Source organism: Cetorhinus maximus, chromosome 5 (assembly GCF_964194155.1).
Source record: "Cetorhinus maximus chromosome 5, sCetMax3.hap1.1, whole genome shotgun sequence".
Lineage (NCBI taxonomy): Eukaryota > Metazoa > Chordata > Chondrichthyes > Lamniformes > Cetorhinidae > Cetorhinus > Cetorhinus maximus.
Window position 1 is genome coordinate 151,448,637 of NC_135883.1, and position 21,516 is coordinate 151,470,152.

The window sequence follows — 21,516 nt, forward strand, 5'->3', positions numbered from 1 at the left end:
CGTTCCCATACCTCAGCTGTGTCACTCTCGTGGCACTATTTTAAAATTTAGATGTCCTAATTGGACAGGAGGCAAACTTGGCGCCCAATTAGTGCTGTCGAGCACCTCCAGGAGGTGCCAGAAACAAAGGCAGGTGGCAGCCTTTTTGGGCTCTGCTGCTGCTTGCTGGATAGAGGAGACAACTCCTTAGAAGACCAGGAGCTGAAACAAGGTGGAGAGTGGCCCATGGACATCAAGTTAAGGTAAAGCGCTTGACCTGGCACTAGCTGGTTCATTAAAGTCCGTTAATTTGTAGCAAGCGGGTTTCCCGTCCCCTCCTCCCTGCCAATCCTTTGAAAATCTCAAACTGTCCAGGATGCTGAGATGACCTCCGTGACCATGGTTTTGAAATCAAACTTACACCAGATCCTGTGCCCTGCAATGATTTGATAACCCGGCCCAATGTTTCGGCCTGACCTTTCATCAGAACTGAGAATTTGGTGCTTTATTTCAGGATCATTGAGGATTTATAAAATATAATTAAAATATTCTCTGTCTTATGTGGACATGGTGTAACAAACCTAGTGACTAAGAATTACTATCAATGTAAAGTACAGCTTGAAAGATCTATGCAGTTGAAAGGATCTATTTACAAACATCTTACAAATCTGTAGACTGTAATGTTTAAGGCTGTTATGACCACAGCCTATGTTAATTGCTGTGCAAACCGAATCCCCGAGGGAAACTTGGATTATGGGCCATACCCTTTTTTTGTACTCTGAAAACAAGAAGAAAACACACTCACTTCAGCAGCAAGAAGTCCAGTAACATTCTTGGGATTTTAAAAATTAAAAGGTAAAAGTTTTATTAACAAGAATAAAAGAAAACTTAAGCACAAGGTTACAGTTACAGTTAAAAATTCCCCATTTTTTAACATGCACATGGACTGCAGTGGTTCAAGAAGGCAGCTCACCTTCTCAAGGGAAATTAGGGATGGGCAATAAATGCTGGCCCAGCCAGCGAAGCCCACATCCCGTGAATGAATAAAAAAAAAGACCCACATGTAAACACCTTCCAAGCAACACTCCCTCACAGATGTTTAACTATAAAAATCCAGTTATATTACCCAAGGCAAACTGCTGTAGCTTTAATAAAGCCATACCACATGACCTCTTACTCTCTTCCACTTCTGCTGTGAAAATCCACAACTTCAGAACAGAACTGCTTGTTGCAGCCCAAGACTTTTCTGGCTTGACTGGATGGATGATTCAACCTTCACCTTCTCCCAGCCTAGAACTGTTTCCAGGAGATCTTCCTCACACAGCCAACAGCTAACAACTCCCACCTCGGCTCCACTCACAGCTCCAGCTCTACAGCTCACAGTTCCACTAACAGCTACATCTCACGGCTCCAGCTACCTTAAGCTTTCCATAGTAACTCTAAAATATCTTTTTTCCCCCTTCAGCTCAGGCTCCATTGGTCTCACCCCTCTTTGAAACTTAAATCCTTCCAAATATAAAATCTTTTGTGTTTTCTATTTTGTCTCTGCTTTCAGGTTAATAAAATATAATATACTCCCATCTGTTTACCTATGGAACTCCTACAAGATACAGACATGTTTCTTGTCACCTCTGTCTTTGATCTTCAAACAAACTCTCAACTTATCTAAAAATGTAAATGTTAAATCCAACCTATTCACTTGTACCTCAAACCTAACACCTCTATCCTTTTCATGTTTTAAACCCCCCCCCCCCCCCAAGATAATCTGTCTCTAGCAATTAAACAATTTATACACAGACACACAGCCTTCTTTACAGAATAACACAATATTCCCCCAAAATATTAAAAAGCATAACCTCCATTTCTCACAGGGCAGAGGAATGGTGTGCACAATAGTATTTGGAAATATTAGAATGTTAAATGGAAATTTTAAAAAAAATACTTATTCTCTTAAGGCACTTAGTCTCCTGTGCTTTCCTGCAATTCTTGGTTTCAAAGTGTTCCACAGATGAAGAGCTCCTGCTGAAAGTTTCTCACTTGTAGATGAAGCAGATTTTGTTGACACACTATGATGCCTTTGGAAAGCATTTGTAGGCATGTTTGAGTTTAGTCCAGTATTTTTATGTATGCAGTTTAATTTTAACTTTAAATTGAATTGTAACAATGGGATTTTAATTTCCAGTAATAGAATGGAGTTTACAACTGTAATTTTTCTAAGGTGGTAAATTCCTGATCTCAGTAATGTGTCACCTTCAGGTAGTGGTATTGTCACTGAACTGGTAATCCGGAAACTCAGGGGTAATGCTCTGTGGACCTGGGTTCAAATCCCACCATGGCAGATGGTGGAATTTGAATGCAATAAAAATCTAAAATTAAAAGTCTAATGATGACCATGAAACCACTGCTGATTGTCATAAAAACCCATCTGGTTCAATAATGCCCTTTAGAGAAGGATATCTGCTGCCCTTACTTGGTCTGGCCTACATGTGACTCCAGACCCGCAGCAATATGGGTGACTCTTAAATCCCTCTGAACAAGGGCAATAGTGGATGGGCAATAAATACTGGCTGAGCCAGCGACGCCCACATCCCATGAACGAATAAAGAAAAATTATGTTTTAAAGTAAGATGATATACGGCAAGAATAGCAAGCGAGGTAGGTGTGTCAAGTAGAACCTTTTCCAGAGCTCATTCTCGTACAATTTTATTCTGATTCATATAAGATTTGAATACTGCTTTCATATCTAAAGAAGCTCTGTCAGCACCACTCTCGCATTTTTGGACAGACTATAAAGAAAAGCTTATTGTCTGCTAAGTAATTCTCTACCTCACCTCTAGCCTTTGACCTATTTCTCTTCCTCTGCAGCAATCTTTGCCATATTTAACAATTCTACTTTGCTCAGAGCCTCTATAAAATTTTGTCTCTCACTCTCCCTAAGATCGAGGTACTATATTCTACATACCCTTCAGCTTCTCTATCTCTCATTGAAGTTGACTCATTGCAATGTCTCATACTCTAACTTTCCTACAACTATGACACTTTGGACCTCCTTATCGCTTCTTGCAATCTTCAGATATTTAAAAGTAAATTTGTGTCTAATACTTACTTTGCCTTAACATTTTTCTACCATTGTTGATGGCGCCTTGGCCTTTCCCCTTGGCTTTTCAATTTAAATCTAAATATATAACTGCTAAGTGACAAATCGTTTTGTTCACCAACGATAATTGATAGAGAAATTCTCCAAATTTTGATACCTCCTGAGACCCCAGTTTACATAATCACTGTAACTGTCAAGAAAGAGACATTCCAAGGGAAGGACCCACCATCTGTGGTCAACTAAAAAAGTTAAAAATAGTATCAAACTTAAAGAAAAAGCATATAATTGGACAAAATGGGTGGCAGGTCGGAAGATTGGACAGAATACAAAAAACAGCAAAAAATGACTAAAAGATTAATAAGGAGAGAAAAATTAGAGTTCAAGAAAAAGCTAGCCAGAAATATAAAGACAGATAGTAAGAGCTTGTACATATTTGAAAAAGAAAAGAGTGAACAAAGTGAGCATTGGTCCGATAGAAAGTGAGTCTTGGGAATTAATGGAAAAAAAGAAGGCAGATGAATTGAAACATTATTTTGCATCGGTCAAGTAACATGCCTGAAATAGCTGTAAATCAGGAATTGGAAGTGGGGGAAGGAAGTCAAGAAAATTACAACCACCAGGGAGGCAGTACTTAGCAAATTGTTGGAACTGCGGATTGTTATGACACAGCAGTTGGTTAAGGGTGTTATTTAAAATTCCAGAGGGAAACTTTAAACAACTGTCATAACCTATTTTTTCAAGTGGTATGTTTTGAGTTGCAGCTCTAAATTCAGGAATAAGACCACCAGTTCTCGAGAGGTTTTTATATCAAACTACATGAGACATTTATTAATTTACACAAATTAAACACATACACATGGCTACAAATTACTACTATTGTAACTTTTGAACAAATTCCCAAACTAATCTCCACTAAGGCAACAACAACCCATAGACTTGAACCAGACACCAGGCAAAGCATTGTCACCTTACACATTCAAAATGAGGTTCCTTTCACTTTGGTTCCTTTGCAGTCAGTTGTAGGCTTACAGCTACTTTGATGTTACATGCCTCTGCCCTGCATACACAAAACTGCTTTCTGTTATACCCAGCACTTCTCTTTGAATGTAAATTTTCATTGTATCATCAGGCCCTTTAAACTCCACCTCTTCTAACAGTAAAACCCCTTTTATAGTACCAATTTTATTAGTAATATAAACATCTTGCTTGGTGTCTCCTAGCTAGGTGCAAGATTTCACTCCCCTTCTTGAATGCTCTATTCAACAAAATGCAAATGTACCCTTTACCTCTCTGTTTACATCTCAAAACTACTATACATCAAAGCACCCAGACTAGCTGTCTTTAATTCAATTAACACACACAGACACACCCATAAACTAAACCTCTATTTTAAAAACATAATTTCCAATAACATTATATACATTAATAGTTTCTTGGCGGGGTTGACAAGTCTCTGGGTGCAGATTGATTTCATTCTATGGTTTTAAAAGAATTGGTTAGTGAGGTAGTTAATCCGTTAGTTTTAATTTTCCAAAATTCACTGGATTCGGGGAAGGCTCCATTAGATTGGAAAATAATTAATGTAACTTGTTTATTCAAAAAGGGAGGGAGACAGAAAGCAGGAAACTATAGGCCAGTTAGCTGACCATCTGTCACAGGGAAAATGTTAGAAACTACTATTAAAGATGTTATAACTAGGTGTTTAGATAAATTCAAGATAATCAGGCAGAGTCAACATTGTTTTGTGAAAGAGAAGTCATGTTTAACTAATTTTTGGAGTTCTTTGAAGAGGTAGCATGTGCTGTGGGTAAAGGGGAACCAGTGGATGTACTGTACTTAGATTTTCACAACGCATTTGATAAGGTGTCACATCAAAGGCTATTGCGGAAAATAAAAGCTCATGGTCTAGGGGGTAACATCTTGGCATAGATAGAAGTTTGGGAACTAACAGGAATAAATGGGTCATTTTCTAGTTGACAAGATGTAACGAGTGATGTGGCACAGCTGAAGCCTCAACTTTTTATATAAATGACTTGGAACAAGGGACCAAAGGATGGTTGCTAAATTTGCTGATGACACAAAGATAGGTAGGAAAGTAAGCTGTGAAGAGGACATAAGGAGGCTAAAAAAGGAAATAGATAGGTTAGGTGAGTGGGCAGAGATCTGACAAATGGAGTATAATGTGGGAAAATGTAAAATTGTCCATTTTGGCAGGAAGAATAAAAAGGAAGTATATTATCTAAATGGTGAGAGATTGCAGAGCTCTGAGATGCAGAAGGATCTGGGTGTCCTAGTGCATGAATGACTGGTACACCAAGTAATTAAGAAAGCAAAGAGAATGTTATTGTGTATTGCAAGCGGAATTGAATGCAAGAGTAGAGAGGTTATGCTTCAGTTGTACAGGGCATTGGTGAGACCACAGTCTCGGGCCATTGTCAGCGATGATCCATCAGGTCTGTCAGAGAGCGGGTGAAAAGAGGACCCGGAGGCAGTAACCACCACCTAGAAGAGCAAGAGGACCCAGATGCAGTTAACCACCACCTAGAAGAGCTAGTAAAAGAGGACCCAGAGACAGTAACCACCACCTAGAAAAGCGAATGAAAAGAGGACCCAGAGGCAGTGACTACTACCTAGAAGAGCAGGTGAAAAGAGGACCCAGAGACCCAGAGATTCTGCTGGTCGCTTTGTTTAGAACATATAAATTCAGATATCCTAGTGCGACCAGCACTGAGTGTGCGAATATGGTGAGTCAAAGTCATTGAACTGGAGGCTGAGCTGCGAACACTGCAACATGTCAGGGAGGGGGAAAGTTATCTGCATGCTTTGTACCAGGTGGTGGTCAAACCCTGTTAAGATAGGATCTTCTGATCTGGAACGTTGTCAGGGACATGAGGGTGTGACTGTAGCTAAGGCAGGTAAGGGGACCAGGAGGGCAGGAGTGCAGGAACCACAGCCTCTGCAATTGTCCGACAGGTTTGAGGTTCTTTCAGCTTGTTTGGAGGAGAGTGGGGGCTGCAGGATGGATAAACTGACTGACCATAGCACCGTGGTAAATGAAGCCGTTTAGTCAGAGGAGCCCAAAGGAATGCAGCGGTAGTAGGGGACAGTATAGTGAGGGGAATTGACACTGTTCTCTGTAGCAAGGAGCGAGAGTCCAGACGGCTATGTTGCCTGCCTGGTGCCAGGGTTTGGGACATTTGCTTAGGGCTGGAGAGGAACTTGCAGTGGGAGGGGGAGGATCCAGTGGTCGTGGTCTATGTAGGTACCAATGACATAGGCAGGATGAGGAAGGAGGCTCTGCATAGTCAGTATGAGGATCTAGGCACCAAATTAAAAAGCAGAACTTCAAAGGTAATAATTTCTGGATTATTATCTGAGTCACATGCAACTTGGCAGAGGACAAATAAGATTAGAGAAATGAATGTGTGGCTCAAAGATTGGTGTGGGAGAGGCGGGTTCCGGTTCATGGGGCACTGGCACCAGTGTTGGGGAAAGTGGGACGATCTACACCTGAACCGTACTGAGGCTGGTGTCCTCGCAAGCCACATAACTAGGGAAGTACATACAAATGTACGAAATAGGGGCAGAAGTAGGCCATTCAGCCCCTCGAGCCTGCTCTGCCATTCAATAACATCATGGCTGATCAGTTTATTTTTCGAGTCCCACATTCCCATCTACCCTTGATAACCTTTGATTCCCTTGCCTAGCAAGAATTTATCTATCTCTGCCTTAAAAATATTCAGTGACCCCACATCCACCGCCTTCTGAGGCAGAGAGTTCCAAAGTTGCACAACCTTCTGGGAGAAAAAAATTCTCCTCATCCCTGTCCTATAAGGGCGACCCCTAATTTTAAAACAATGCTCCCTAGTTCTGGACTCACCCACCTCCTGGTACAAAGCGTGCAGGTAATTTTCCCCCTCTCTGATGTGTCGCAGTATAATTCAATCAACCCCTCACTTTTCTAATCTCCAGTGGAAACAAGTCCAGTCTGTCTAACCGATCATCCCACTCATTCCAAGCATTAATCTAGTAAACGTCCTCTGAACTGTCTCCAATGCAATTGCATCTTTCCTTAAATAAAAAGACCAAAACTGCACACAGTATTCGAGATGTGTCTCACCAACACTCTGTATAACTGAAGCATAACATCCTTAATTTCATGTTCAATTCCTCTCATAATAAAGGATAGCATTCCATTCACCTTCTTGGTTACATGCTTTACCTGCATACTAACTTTTTGTGACTCTTGCATGAGTAGAGAGGGTTTTAAACTGAAAAGTGGGGCAAGGGATCAAATTTGGGAAGATGTGGTAAACCAAAGAGTAGAGACAAGGCAAGAGAGAAAGGTATTACTATGGGAAATGATAAACAGACTGTGCCAGGAAGGGACAGAGAGTACAATTCTATGAGTAAATCAGCAGATAAGGCTAGACACTACAAAAATAACAAAAGGGCAAAACAAAATTCTGTTTCTAAACGTATGTAGCATTTGTAATATAAAGACGGATAGTAAGAGTTTCAGTATTTAAATAAGAAATGAGTTAACAAAGTGAGCACTGGTCCTATAGAGACTGTGTCTGGGGGATTGATAATGGAAAGTAGGAAGATGGTGGGTGAATTAAATAGGTATTTTGCTTTGGTGTTCACTATAGAGGACACAAGTAACATCCCGGTAAAAGTTGTAAATCAGCAAGTGGAAGGAGGAACTCGGGAAAATTACAATCACTAGGGAAGTGGTATTGAGCAAATTGTTGAGGCTGCAGGCTGACAAATCCCCAGGTCTTTAAAGAAGTGGCGAGTGAGATAGTTGATGCATTGGTTATAATTTTCCAAAATTCCCTAGATTCTGGGAAGGTTTCATTAGATTGGAAAATAGCAAATATAACTCCTTTGTTCAAAAAGGGAGGGAGATAGAAAGCAGGAAACTACAGGCCAGTTAGCCTAACATCTGTCATAGGGAAAATGTTAGAAGCTATTATTAAAGATGTTATAGCAGGGCACTTGGAAAAATTCAAGTCAGTCAGGCAAAGTCAACATGGTTTTGTGAAAGGGAAATCATGTTTAACCAATTTATTGGAGTTCTTTGAAGGAGTCAAATGTGCTGTGGTTAAAGGGGAACCAGTGGATGTACTATAGTTAGATTTCCAGAAGGCGCTTTGATAAAGTGCCACATAGACCATAAGATGTAGGAGCAGAAGTAGGCCTTTTGGCCCATCAAGTCTGCTCCGCCATTCAATGAGATTGTGGCTAATCTGATAATTTTCAACTCCACTTTCCTGCCTTTTTCCCATAACCCTCGGTTCCCTCACTGATTAAAAATCTGTGTCTCAGCCTTGAATATATTTAACAACCCAGCCTCTATAGCCCACTGCGGTAAAGAATTCCACAGATTGACTACCCTCTAAGAGAAGAAATTCCTCCTCATCTCTATTTTAAATGGGCGACCCCTTACTCTGAGATTATGCCCTCTGGTCCTAGACTCTCCCACAAGGGGAAACAACCTCTCAGCATCCACCCGGTCAAATCCCCTAAGAACCTTATATGTTTCAATAAGGTCGCCACTCATTCTTCTAAACTCCAATGAGTACAGGCCCAACCTACTCAACCTCTCCTCATAAAAAAATCCCTCCATACCCGGGATCAACCTAGTGAACTTTCCCTGGACTGCCTCCAATGCCAGTGTGTCTTTCCTTAGATAAGGGGACCACTACCTCAGAGTGCAGTGGATGCTGGGACGTTGAATAAATTTAAGGAGGAGATAGACGGATTTTTAATTAGTAACGGGCTGAAAGGTTATGGGGAAAGGGCGGGAAATTGGGAGTTGAGGCCGAAATGAGATCAGCCATGATCGTATTGAATGGTGGGGCAGGCTCGAGGGGCTGAATTGCCTACTCCTGCTCCTAGTTCTTATGTTCTTATGTTCTAAAACTGTTCACAGTTCTCTCTGTAATTTTTAGGTGTGATCTAACTAGTGCCTTCTTTAGTTTTAGCAAACCTTCCCTATTTTTATACTCCATTCTCTTTGAAATGAAGTCCAACATTTCATTTGCTTTCCTTATTACCTGTTGAACTTGTATGTTAGCTTTTTAGGATTCATGCACAAGGACTCCCAAATCCCTCTGTGCTGCAGCCTTTCTCCATTTAAATAATATTCAGCTCCTCTATTCTTTCTGCCAAAGTGCATAACCTCACATTTTCCCACATTATATTCCATCTGCCAAGTTTTTTGCCCACTCATTTAACCTGTCTGTCCCTCTGTAGACTCCTTGTGTCACCCTCCACTTGCCTTCCCACCTGTTTTTGTGTCATCTGCAAACTTGGCGATAGTACATTCATTTCCCTCATCTAAGTCATTATTATATATTGTAAATAATTGCAGTCAGTCCCTTAATGAGCCTCCGGGTGGCTGATCCTCATGTTGGATTCAATTGCTTTAAATAGAGGGCATCTTTCTCTAAATGTAGGCTAAATCCAGTGTTGAGGTTCAACATCTTAGTCGTGTGGGAGGCTCTTTAGTGCTTAAAGTGTCTGGGAAATTGCATCCCACTATATTTTCCACATCAGTCTTATTTGACTTAAAAAGTTGAATTATTGTGTTTATTTAGTCTTGGGTTGTTGGCTTTGTTCATTTATTGAATTTCTCTAGTTGGTAGTGGGCCTTCTTTTTGAATCATTGTTTTCCTTATGGTGAATTTTTCATATTACTGAGCTTCATAGCAGTTGTTTAAAGCTGAATGGCTGGCTAGATCATTACTTGTACTAGCATACAAACTATCAAATATATTGAGTTCAGTTCCACATTTTGTATTGTAGAAAGTGACTTCATAAACTCTGAGTTATAGTAAGCTACTTTCTTAGTTACATGCTGACTGTTTCTGCCTCTTTTTTAATCACCCCATCAAGGGACTTTCCAAGACAATGGACATGAGATATTTATAGACTGCCAATACAGGCTAACAAGTTGTTTAATATTTACAGACTATGGGAAAACAACATTAAGGCTCAGCTCATTAGCATTTTAAGCACCTTGCTTTAAAAAGCCAACATATTAAAGTAATTCTTGATTTTAAAACTCTCATTCTTGTTTTCAAATCCCTCTATGACTTCGCCCCTCCCTATCTCTGTAATCTGTTCCAGCCCCACAACCCTCCCAGATATCTGTGTTCCTCTAATTCTAGCCTCATGTGCATCCCTACTTTTAATTGTTCCACCAACCGGTGACCATGTCTTCAGTCGTCTAGGCCCCAAGCTCTGGAGTTCCCTCCCTACACCACTCCCCCTCCTCACTTTCCTACTTTAAGACACACCTTTAAACTGACCTCTTTCAGCAAGATTTTGATAATCTGACTTCATATCTCCTTATGTGGCTCGGTGTCACACTTTGTTTTATAATGTGCCTATGAAGTGCCTTGGGACATTTCATTATGTTAAAGATGCTTTTTAAGTATAAATTGTTATTCAAATTCTTTCTGTGGAACAATCCTCAAAAATCCCCAAATTCTACAATAATCTGGTCTATTGAAGAAGTAGATTTGATGGGTCAAATAGCCTTTTCTTATTCCCTATTTTCTCATTTATCATGTCTGTTTTTCTTCAGTAGCACTAGCCACTTAACTATGATGCTATCATCTGTATTTTTTAAGTAAGGCATTTTCTGGACGGTACAATGCATTTAAAAAAAATCTTTAAATATACTTTTAAACCATCCAGTCCCTAATCAGAGTGTGCCAGGGTTTGCTTGACTGCCATTTTTAGTGAGAGGAGCCTAGCCCTACCTAATCAACAAATAGCCAGGCACTAATGCTGTATTTCCTGCATAAAGAGAATAGTAGAGCCTGAAAGGAGATACTTGCTGAGCTTTGATAAACCCAATATTCAGTTCCAATGATTTCATTAGAACGGAATACCAAATGGGGGCTGCCATACTATACCACCTGTTTGGCATGAGGACCAATTTGTACCACAATAGTGGGGGAATCTCGAACTAGGGGACATAGTTGCACAATAAGGGGACGCTCATTTAAAACTGAGATTCAAATTAATTTCTTCTCTTAGAGAGTAGTGAATGCCTGGAATTCTCTACCCCAGTTGTGGAGGCCAGATCACTAAAAGTATTTAAAGAGGAGACAGATTTTTGAAATATCAGGGAGTTGAAGGCTATGAGGAACTGGTATGAAAGAGGAGTTGAGGCCTGGGGCAGATCAGCTGTGATCTTATTGAATGACGGGGCAGGCTTGAGGGGCCGAATGGCCTACTTCTGCTCCTATTTCTCATGTTCTTAGGTACAATATGTTGGCCATGCTACTATATGGATCCGAAATCCAATAAAATTATTGAAAAGAAGCTCAATGTATTCCAGTGAGAATGACTGGTGGCTCTTTCATATCCAGCAGCTTAACGAAGTGGTAAGTGAAAGTGTTCTTCAGAAAGCCATCACTGACAACGATTGGCTGTGAGAGAAGATGGCCCCATATAGGTCATGTTCTGAGAACGCCTGACACAAGAATCCTTATGCAGGCATGGAATGGGAAGCTACAAGGGAAAAAGGTTAGAGATTGACCAAGACGAGAGGCATTCTATGCTAGAATAACAACAGATGCAGCTGCAATGCACTTGTAACTGTGGAAGCTGGAGGCAAAAGCCCAAGTCAAAATTTAATGGTGTTGCTTGGTTACTGCTTTATATGCCTCAGCAGCACTGGAAAAATTATGATGATGGTGTAACAATTGAAGCATAGAATGGCAGCACATTATATTTAAAGGAGATGCAGGTAACAATTCAGTTGCCTTTGCATTGAGGATGATACAAAAGCTCTAAAGTTCACCCCATTCCACTGTTCGCACCTGTGACAGAAAAGGAAATTTTTCAATCCAGAAGAAAGCGACTTTGGACTTGAAGTGCTGAAGGTTTTTTGATGTAAAAATTATGTGGTAGTCGTCTAGCAACCAGAATTTAGTTGTAAGTCAGATATGCCAGAGCTATACCCATTCCAAAATGCACATTACAATCTGATGGAATTGTCTAGCTGAAGATGTCACCTTCCTCAAAGTGATGAATATTTGCAGGAAGTGACAGGATAATGAAGACCAAAGATACAGTGCCAGAAATTTGCCATTTACAGTAAAATTAGTCCTGACTTACGCTTGTAGAAAAGAAGGATAAGTTACCTTTGTTATTTACCAAGCCTGATAGTGATTGAGTTCACAGTTTCAAATGTCCAAAGTCTTACCTGATACAACAGCTTTGACTGACTGGAGTGATTAGGAAAATATTTTCTCAGCTGTGCAACTAAGACAAGATAGAACAGGAGGAAGAGGAAATGACTAAACCATGCAGCAAAAGGAGAAGACCAATTAGAAGGTACCAGAGTCTACGTACCACACAATCTCTCGATTATGTCTCTGGTGAAGCTGCTTAAGGTAGCAATGGTTCATTAAGGAAATATAAAAGGAATTCTGAAATATAAATGGAAAATGCTGGAAATACTCAGCAAGCTAGGGGCATCTGCGAAGAGAAACAGAGTTAACATCAGTTATGATGAAGGGTCATCGACCTGCAATGTTAACTCTGTTTCTCTCCACAGATGCTGCCTGACCTGCTGAGTATTTCCAGCATTTTGTTCTTACTTGAGAGTTCCAGCATCTGCAGTATTTTGCTTGTGTAAAAGGAACTCTGTTTCCATTGCAAATTGACCTCAACTCGATCAGTAACAGAAAAAAGCAGGCACACTTCAGAACATTGGACTTCATATCACAAAGTGATTTTACTTTGCAGACGTATATTTACATTTTGCTTCTTAGTGTCACTCTGCCTATCCTGGTGTCTCTATATGCAGCCTACCCTGGTGTTAGACCATGATGATTCCTGAGTATCAGAGATGCTAATGCTGCTAGGATCCACTCTTCTGCTAATGAGCATCTTGGAAGTAAAATGGCCCTTTCTGGGCTTTTGATTCCCAGGAGGACGCATCTCCACTGCAGGTGTGTGGGCAGCCTGTCTGTATCCTTACATCTTTGTGAGCAGACGTCTGAGGGAGCTGGCTGGAGAGCTCATATGAAACGTCATTGGGACAGAAAATGGCAAGGTGAATGTGGACTTTAGCCATGGCACTTCTGTTGGGCTCTGGATCTAAGTGCCCAATGATTAACATACCTGATGGTATCATGGAAATTCTTGAGCGATGCTGCCTTGGAAGCTACTTTTCATCTCTCCAAAATGGTCCCCAAAGTCTGAAGACTAATATCAAAGCAGGCTGAATGAACTGGTTGGCCTGGAGACCTCTCTTGCTGGGATGTACAGATGCCAATGTTTGTGGTCCATTCAACACTGTGTTGAACGCTTCTTAGGTATTGACATTTGGGATGGCATTGGAGTTTGTCATATACAAACTCTGCCATCTGCCTCTTGTTCTCTAATATATTCCACAATGCATCCATATGAGTGTAATGCTTATCCAGCATCTTTCCTATAAGAACAGGAATCCAAAGAACTCAATCTGCAAGCACAGAGCCACCAATTTTTGATGATAGGCAGTCTGTCTTCCTCTCAGTTAGTAAGCTTTCCCAATTCAGCTTTGGCATTTAAATTACTGCCTTTTTATAAACTATGGTCCATTATTACCACTACGGTTTTGCACAGCACAATGAGAAGTTTAAATACAGAAAGTTACATAAAAGCTATCTCCAGATCCCAGTCAGACTCTGAAAGAGAAAGGGGAATTGAAATTTCAGGTGGAATCTTTCCCCAGAACCAAAATATTCGATCTACCTTCCTCTCAGAGATAGCTGATCTGCCAAATGTTTCCAACGTTTTCTACTTTAATTTCTTACCTATTGGGGTGGGGGTGGCGGGTGGGGGGTGGTTCTTGGCATTTTATACAATGATGTGTTTTATTAGAAATAAATGGCCATATTAAATGGCAAGGAATATTTTTCCAGTAAAATACAAGATGCTTTCACTGTATACTGTCCCGTAGGCTGCATGTCATTGACATGATACAACACGATGATTACATTAGCATTTAATTAATCTTTGGCCACTTTTTCAATACAGTATTATGTAAGGATAATCAAAATCCAAGCCTGTTAAATGCTTACTGAAGTGTTCTTGCAAGTTGTTTCAGGTCTACCATTAAATTAAAGTGCACACTGTAAAATGCTTAATCCATCTACTGTCATCCACCAGAGCAAGTCCCTTAACGAGGGATCTAAAGATAAAGTGAGATGTCAGATCCTCAAACATGTGTTCTGAACCCTGCAAACTTCTTGGGTCAACATAATAATTATAACTTCAGATCTGATGTTATGTGATAACTAGATAGTAATTGAGTATTGCTGAAAAAAGAGACATGTCGAAGCTTTTTGTCTTGCGTTCATCAGGACACTTTACAAGAATACCAATATAATGGGAAAACAACAATTTATACTGTATGAGAAGAGAGTGCTGATTGGTTGGCAAGTGGACTCTGATTGGTAGAGGCACCACCATGGAGAATACGCCCCAGTGATGGTGACTGTTGATTCATTGGCAAGTGGACTCTGATCGGTATAGCCGTTGCCATGGAGAATGCACCAGTGATGGTGATTCTTCAGGCAGTTCTTCTGCTGCCAGTTCCACTCAGTTGTGCTCAAAGTCCTGCTTTGCATTATGGAAATGACTAGATTGGAGGCTTTTGGAGTGGGCATCACAGAAGTGCTTTTCCTTATGTATTCATATGCATGTATCATGAATGGCATGCCTAAAGTCTTCTGGCTGTTAATACCTCAGAAAGCTGGGCTTCTCCTATAGTCTGTTGGGGAAATTTTGCAACTGATACCTAAAGACCAGCAGCTCACTTCCAGTTTCACTTCCAGCAAGAGAACAGCACTGTCTGTGCAAGTCAAAGTCCCTACTGCCTTGAATTTCTTTGTGACTGGATTCTTCCAGACAACATCAGGGGGACTTTTGTCACATTAGTTAGACAACTGTTCACAGCTGCATCATGAATGCTGTATTCAGGAACACTGCTGAGCAGTTCAGATCCTTTGTAATGAAAGCATACCAGGAGAGAGCTGACCAGTGCTAGTAGGGTTCCTACATGTGCAAAGACCAATTGCAAAAATTCATGTACCACTTAAATTCCCCATATGACTACCTACCTCCCCCTTAATTTTATGAATAGGAAAGACTTTCATTCTAATAATTGCTATACTAATTAACTAATCATGCACTTGAATGGCAGATACCAGGAAGGTGTCATGATGTTTGTATCATGTGACAATCCACCTTACCAGCACTGTTGACTTGTGGCCATGTATTCAGACGGCTGATTGGTGATCAGAGCAATTCTTTGCAGTCATGGATGGTGGCTCAAGTCAAGTTTGTACAGAGAGGGGGAGTGACAGGTACCATGAGATCTGTGCCATTACATAAAGTGTCACAGAGGTGAGAAATGTCTTTAATCATAGTGGTTTGGGATGTGGGGCTTGCTACCACGAAAGTGGTAGAGGCACATGGTTTGGGTATTTTCAAAAGGAAGTTGGATAAGTGCAAGAGAGAAAAGGGAATAGAAAAATATGCTGAAAGACTGTGATGAGGTAGATAGAATAGGAGGAGACTTGTGTGGCGTATAGACACCAGTACAGATCAGTTAGGCCAAATGGCCAGTTTCTATACTTTCTATATATAAAAAACCTAGTCTGGGAGATTTTAAAACAAATAAAAATTAAAATAATTTTGTTTTAACTTTTTCTTTGTCTCTTTTATCTTTCCTTTAATTCCATCTGTATCTCCAAATCTTTATTTCATTTTTTGTATATCAATTAAATCTAATATGTACTTCCTGGTTTGGATTTTGTGTGTCTCAGTGAGGATTCTTCAACTTTCTTTTTATTCATTCACGGGATGTGGACTTCATCGGTTGGGCCAGCATTTATTGCCCATCCCAAGTTGCCCTTGACAAGGTGGTGGTGAGCTGCCTTTTTGGACAGCTGCAATCCATGTGGTGTAGGTACTTGATTGAAAAACCTCACTGTTACTTGTGCTGCTCACAGGCACCACGGGTCTCCTGTAGAGGGTGCCATGCTGGAAAAGATACCGGATTAGAAGAAATTGACGCTGAGAAACCCACGGAAATTTGGCAGCTGTCAACGAACTGACCAGCAAGCACCATTCCTTCACTACTGACAACAAAATCCAGGCCAATATATTAAACTGAGGCTTCATCTGCACTCTCAGGGATATAAAAAGATACCATAGCACTATTTTGAAGATGAGAAAGGGAGTTCTTCCCCAGCATCCTAGGTATTATTTATTCCACAATCAACGTCATTCAAACATATTAACTGGTCATTAATTCATCGCCTATTGTGGGAACTTGCAGTGTGAAAAGTGGCTACTACCTATCCCTACATTACAGCAGTGACTACACTTCAAAAATAACTTTGTTGGCTGCAAAGTGCTTTGGGATGGTGTGAGGTCATGGAAGGCACTAAATAAATTCTAGTCTCCAAAATATTCAACAGGTTGTGGAAAATTTTCCACAAAACATTGCAATTTAGGTATCATTTCAACTGTATGTGAGGAAATCATCTCCACTGCCTACACATGAGATTGATGCTTTCTAACCTTAGCTCTTTTGAAGATTGCATCCCGAGATCCCGGTCCCCAGGCTCCTAGCTGAGGGCAGTCATTTTGCCATCCTCCATAGAGGGACAACAGTTTTCCCGTTCCATTCCCAGTTCTTCATGTTCAGAAATGTTTTGACCATCCCCTGGCAAAAACAGATGTGCTCTGTTGTGCAAAGCTTCTCACTGAGTGAAAATTCTTCTGACCCACTAGATACTTTCTCTCAAGTTGATGCATCTGTGTTGGTCTTGCACAAGTAAAATGCTATGATGCAGTTAGTGACGAGTCATAACAGTGAGGCTGTGAATTGGGCAACAGATTATCCTAGCTTTCTCCTATATTGGTACAGCACAGAAGAGCTTATTTTACTGAACACACAATGACATTGCCTTTTTTTAAAAAAAACGCAGCTGAGTGCATTTACAATACTTTGAGAAAGTATGTAAAGATGGGACTACCTATGGTTAGCATGTCTCAGCTTTTACCAACCTTCTGTTGCCGCCCTGCCTGCAGCTTCTGCCACAAACTTGCCTGTCTGTCTGTGCATGATTTGTATCACCTCCTCGTTAAGATTTTCAACTCTACTGTTTCTCTCTGGCTGTATTTCTGTAGGGAAACCTTTTTGTTTGAGGAAGAGAAGGGCATGTGAGTGACATAAGCACTTTCTCCAATATGAGTGGAAACATTCCATGATGCTGAGATGTGGAATTGTATTGCCTCTTAAAATGAAGTGGCCTTGAAGTCTAGCAATAGCCCATGTGGCAAGGAATGTGAGTCGGCAGAGTGTTTTTTGAGTAATGTTTTACAGTGGTTTCTCTCAGCAGAAAGGAGTTCCTCTGACAGCTAGATACTGATTGAGAAAGAGGTGAGGTACTAGATAGGCTGAAAAGGCTCAAAAATTATTAAATCACTTTGGATAGATGCTCTTTATCCTGGAGTGCTAAAGAAGACTGAGGAGAAGATTTGTGAGGAATACAGTCATTACAAGGGAATCACTAGATGTTTTGAGACATACCAATAAATTGGAAAAAGGCTAATATATTCAAAAAGGGCAATTAATTGATCTTGGCAAACTACAGATCCATACTTCAATACCATGAATAACTGTCAGATGTAAACTTGAAGATTTTATCCCTACAATAATCTACTTAACAGCAGTCAACATGGATTCAGAAAAAGGCCCTGTCCTACCAACCTTCTTGAATTCATGAAGCAAGTGGCATTGCAAGTAGATTATTGCCAGCCCTACAACATGTCGTGCCTAGACTTGCAAAACACCTTTGATAAAGTTGCACAAAAATGGCATAAGTTAAGATCAAAACTACAGGTGTTCTGTGTAAATTGTGCATTGGTTAAGAAATTAACTGAAGTGTAGAAAGCAATGGATATTTCTTTAAGGGAAGTTATGTCTGGTTCGAGTGGAGCAAGAGAAAACTGAATGGGGTGCCCAGGGATCGGTGTTGGCCACTATTCTTTCTAATTTACATTAATGGATTTGGTCTTGGAAACCCAATGCAGTAGGTCAGATTTAAAAAGATGATACCAAACTGATAGTGTGTTTTATGCCTCAGAGATATGCAGAGATGACAGATCAGTTTCTAAGTCCAAATAGGAGCTTTATTTACAATGCTTTTAAAATATCTGCAACAGCCCGAGCTTTACTGTATACACGCACATGTAACAAATGTATAGTATTACACATAGAAAGGAAACATGGGTAGTGCATGTACTGCATGGATGCTGTTGAAATGACTAAGAATGAAGTTCAGAAAGACCTAAGAATTTTACTGGATTAAATGCTCAAAATGCTGCACTAATACAGAGCAGGAATTAACAAAGCCAACAGAATGTTGAACTACATAACCAAAACATTCAATCAGAGGTAGTTATGATCAAACTGTGCAATGCTCTGGTCAGATCCCATTTTGAGTATTATGTCTACTTCTGATCAAGATACAAAGGAGATGTTCAAGACTTGGAGGCTACATGAATGAGGCTATAAGAATCAGTCAGCAAGGTTAGGTTGGTGAAATTGTTCTCCTTGGAGCAAACGAGATTGAGGGGACATTTGATAGCGGTGTACAAGATTATGACAGGCTTAGATAAGATAGACAAAGAAGAGCTGTTCCCATTAGCTGATGATAAAGGACTAGGGGGCACAGATTTAAGTTTTAAGATAAGAGCTGCAGGTGCAATGTGAGGAAGAACTTCTTTGTGCAGTGAATGATAATCACCTGGAACTTGCTGCCTATGAGGGCTGGTGGAAGTGGAGACAATAATTTCAAAAGGAAATTGGGTGGGCATTTGAGGGAAATAAACCTACAGGGCCATTGGGATAGAACAGGAAAATGGGTCTGATTGGATTGCTTACAGAGAGCCAGCATGGACTCAATGGGCCAAATGCCCTCCTTCTATGCCATAATGACTCTCTGACTCCTCAAAGTCTCAGTTGTAAGTAGAAACTGGAGAAACTTGGGCTCTTCAAACTTGAAAGGAGAGATGACGTATAACCATTACCCCATGTGGTAGAGTGTCTGTTTATGCTGTAGTCAGGAAGATGGCAACAATGCACTCACATGATTTATGGTCAGCTATGTTGCTCACCACACTCTTACCACATCACTAGTAAGAAGCTTAAGTATCCGCTATCCACCCATTATTTTATTTTATAGGTGAATATCCCTTTATGTAGGGCTTGAAATTAACATCAATGTTGTGTTTACTCCCAAACTGTTAATAGAGGGCATTTTGGTCAGGCACTAATCACTAAATTGCCATGGAGCTTCTTTAATGAGTACTAGCAGGCAATCTAAGTGGCAATCAGATGTTTAAAGATCTTTTAGACAGCCTTTCCCAGTGATGGCTTCAATTCCTTTACTAAGATGGGGTCTTGCACTGAGCATAGGTTACACCAGCATTTCAGCTCAAGATTTAAGCTTGTCTACCTCGGAGAATCATTAGCATCTGAACGTGCTGTCAAAAATCACCCCCAACAGCTCTGACAGTGCAGCACCTCCTCGGTGTTGCACTGAGGTGTCAGCCTAGATTATGTGCTCAAGAGCCCAGAATGGGGCTTGAACCCACAAGCTTCTGACTCAGAAGTGAGAGATATTAGCACTGAGCCCTGGCTGATGCCTAATAGCAACATTTTAATATAAATAGCACCAAATATTTCTGTAGTCTTTGGTAGACAATCTCAAAACAGACTGCCTCAAGTGGCCTTTATCCCATCCCATTTTAAGCTCTTTTTTCTCAATTAGCATTCCTAACTTAAATGTTTCTTGGCTTGAACAGTGCTGATGGAGCTGAAAAATTCAGCTCAATCAAATTTAAACAAGTGATTGATCTAGACTGATAAGGGTTGAGGGATGGCAGACTACTCCAGATACTGGAATGTCTCTCATGCTTGATGCTGCCTGTTGTTGAATTTTCCTTTTGCACCAGCTGCTATTTTAAAAAGCCAAGATAAGAGCAGGAATTCTGATCTTGGGTTACCGCATCGGCAGTGGCATCCTTGGTTTCTGAGAGGCATTGAGTACTAACAGAGATAGTCAATCTTGCAACGATCCTGCAACAGATCCATTTTTGAACTCAAGTCTTATGTATCCCAAGATGGTTGTGTTCTAAACTCTTTTTGAGCTAATTATTTGCGAATTAAAAATTGATTTTAGTGAGTGGGACAACTGTTTCTCACTCACAAGTCCAATATATGATAAATTGTTTTCTTTTTTTGAAATTGCACACAAGAGCCAGTCTTAATGCCAGTTACTGGTGCAGCATTAGACCTTCCTTGGCAGTGAAAGATGCCAGCAAGGTATCATTCATTTTTGGAACTGTTGCCCCTCTGTATATTTGATGAAATGTTTGGGAACGAAAAGTCGAAACAGGCATAGAGCATGGATTTATACATTGGATATTTTCTTGGGTTCAGCATCACTGCCACTCCTGCTAGTTGACCTTGTAGCCCTATGATCCTGGGTATGCCTTTTCTACCTTAAAGAGACTCCTTTAGCTGGATCTGCAGAACACTGACTGAAACCCTTGCTAAAGACTGGATCTTCAGCCACACATGTGACTCAATATAATTTCATAAGGCGGGGGGGTCTCTGACTCTAGCTGTCTGTCAAAGAGGACTATATTCAATGACCTGGTTGTCTTCTCAAAGGTCATAAATACAGCTGTCAGCCAAAGCTGCTGTCCTAGACTGAAGCCTATCCTTTGAACTATGTCGAAGTGGCATGGGACCATTTGTCCAACCATCCAGGAGAAAACCAGGAAATGACTGCACCTCTCATAATCAAAACAGAATATAGGCAATTTTTCATGATTACAATGCTGTTTATCCCTTCAGTGATCTGTTTGTAAGAACTGGAACTGAATGTCTTGAATCCAGTTTCCACGCTTTTTTTCAAGGATCATCACCCGGATGTAAATTAACCAACCTTTATCTGCCAAAACATAGGTTTATTGTCAGTGCTTTGCAGAGCCTAGCTCATAGAAAACAACAGTTCACCCCCTGTGTACTGTTTCTAGTAATAATACTGTACAAGTTCAAAAAAAAGTGCAACACAGGCAAAAATCCAGACATTAAACAGACTGCTAGATAAAAGAAGATTGAGGTTGATCTAATTTGCCTTCTACCGTCCGGGTAGTCTCATCATAGAGTGATAATGGAGTTGGTGACTACACTAAGATTTATTTGTCCTGAAACCCATCATTTTTTTATTCCTCCACCAACTCCCCCCATCCCCTCTCCCCCACTGTGTAGTCTTGTTTTTGCATCATCCATCTTCAGATGTGAAGTTAAGAGTAAAAAGGCGAAGTACCCAGGCATT

The 21,516-nt window shown here is 40.5% G+C and overlaps 1 protein-coding gene across 4 annotated transcripts in view; it reads left to right on the top strand.

The window, feature by feature from the left end:
* Nucleotides 1–21,516, top strand: part of rbks (ribokinase) — a 169,231-nt gene that overhangs the window by 122,524 nt on the left and 25,191 nt on the right. The gene's annotated exons all lie outside the window — the stretch shown is intronic.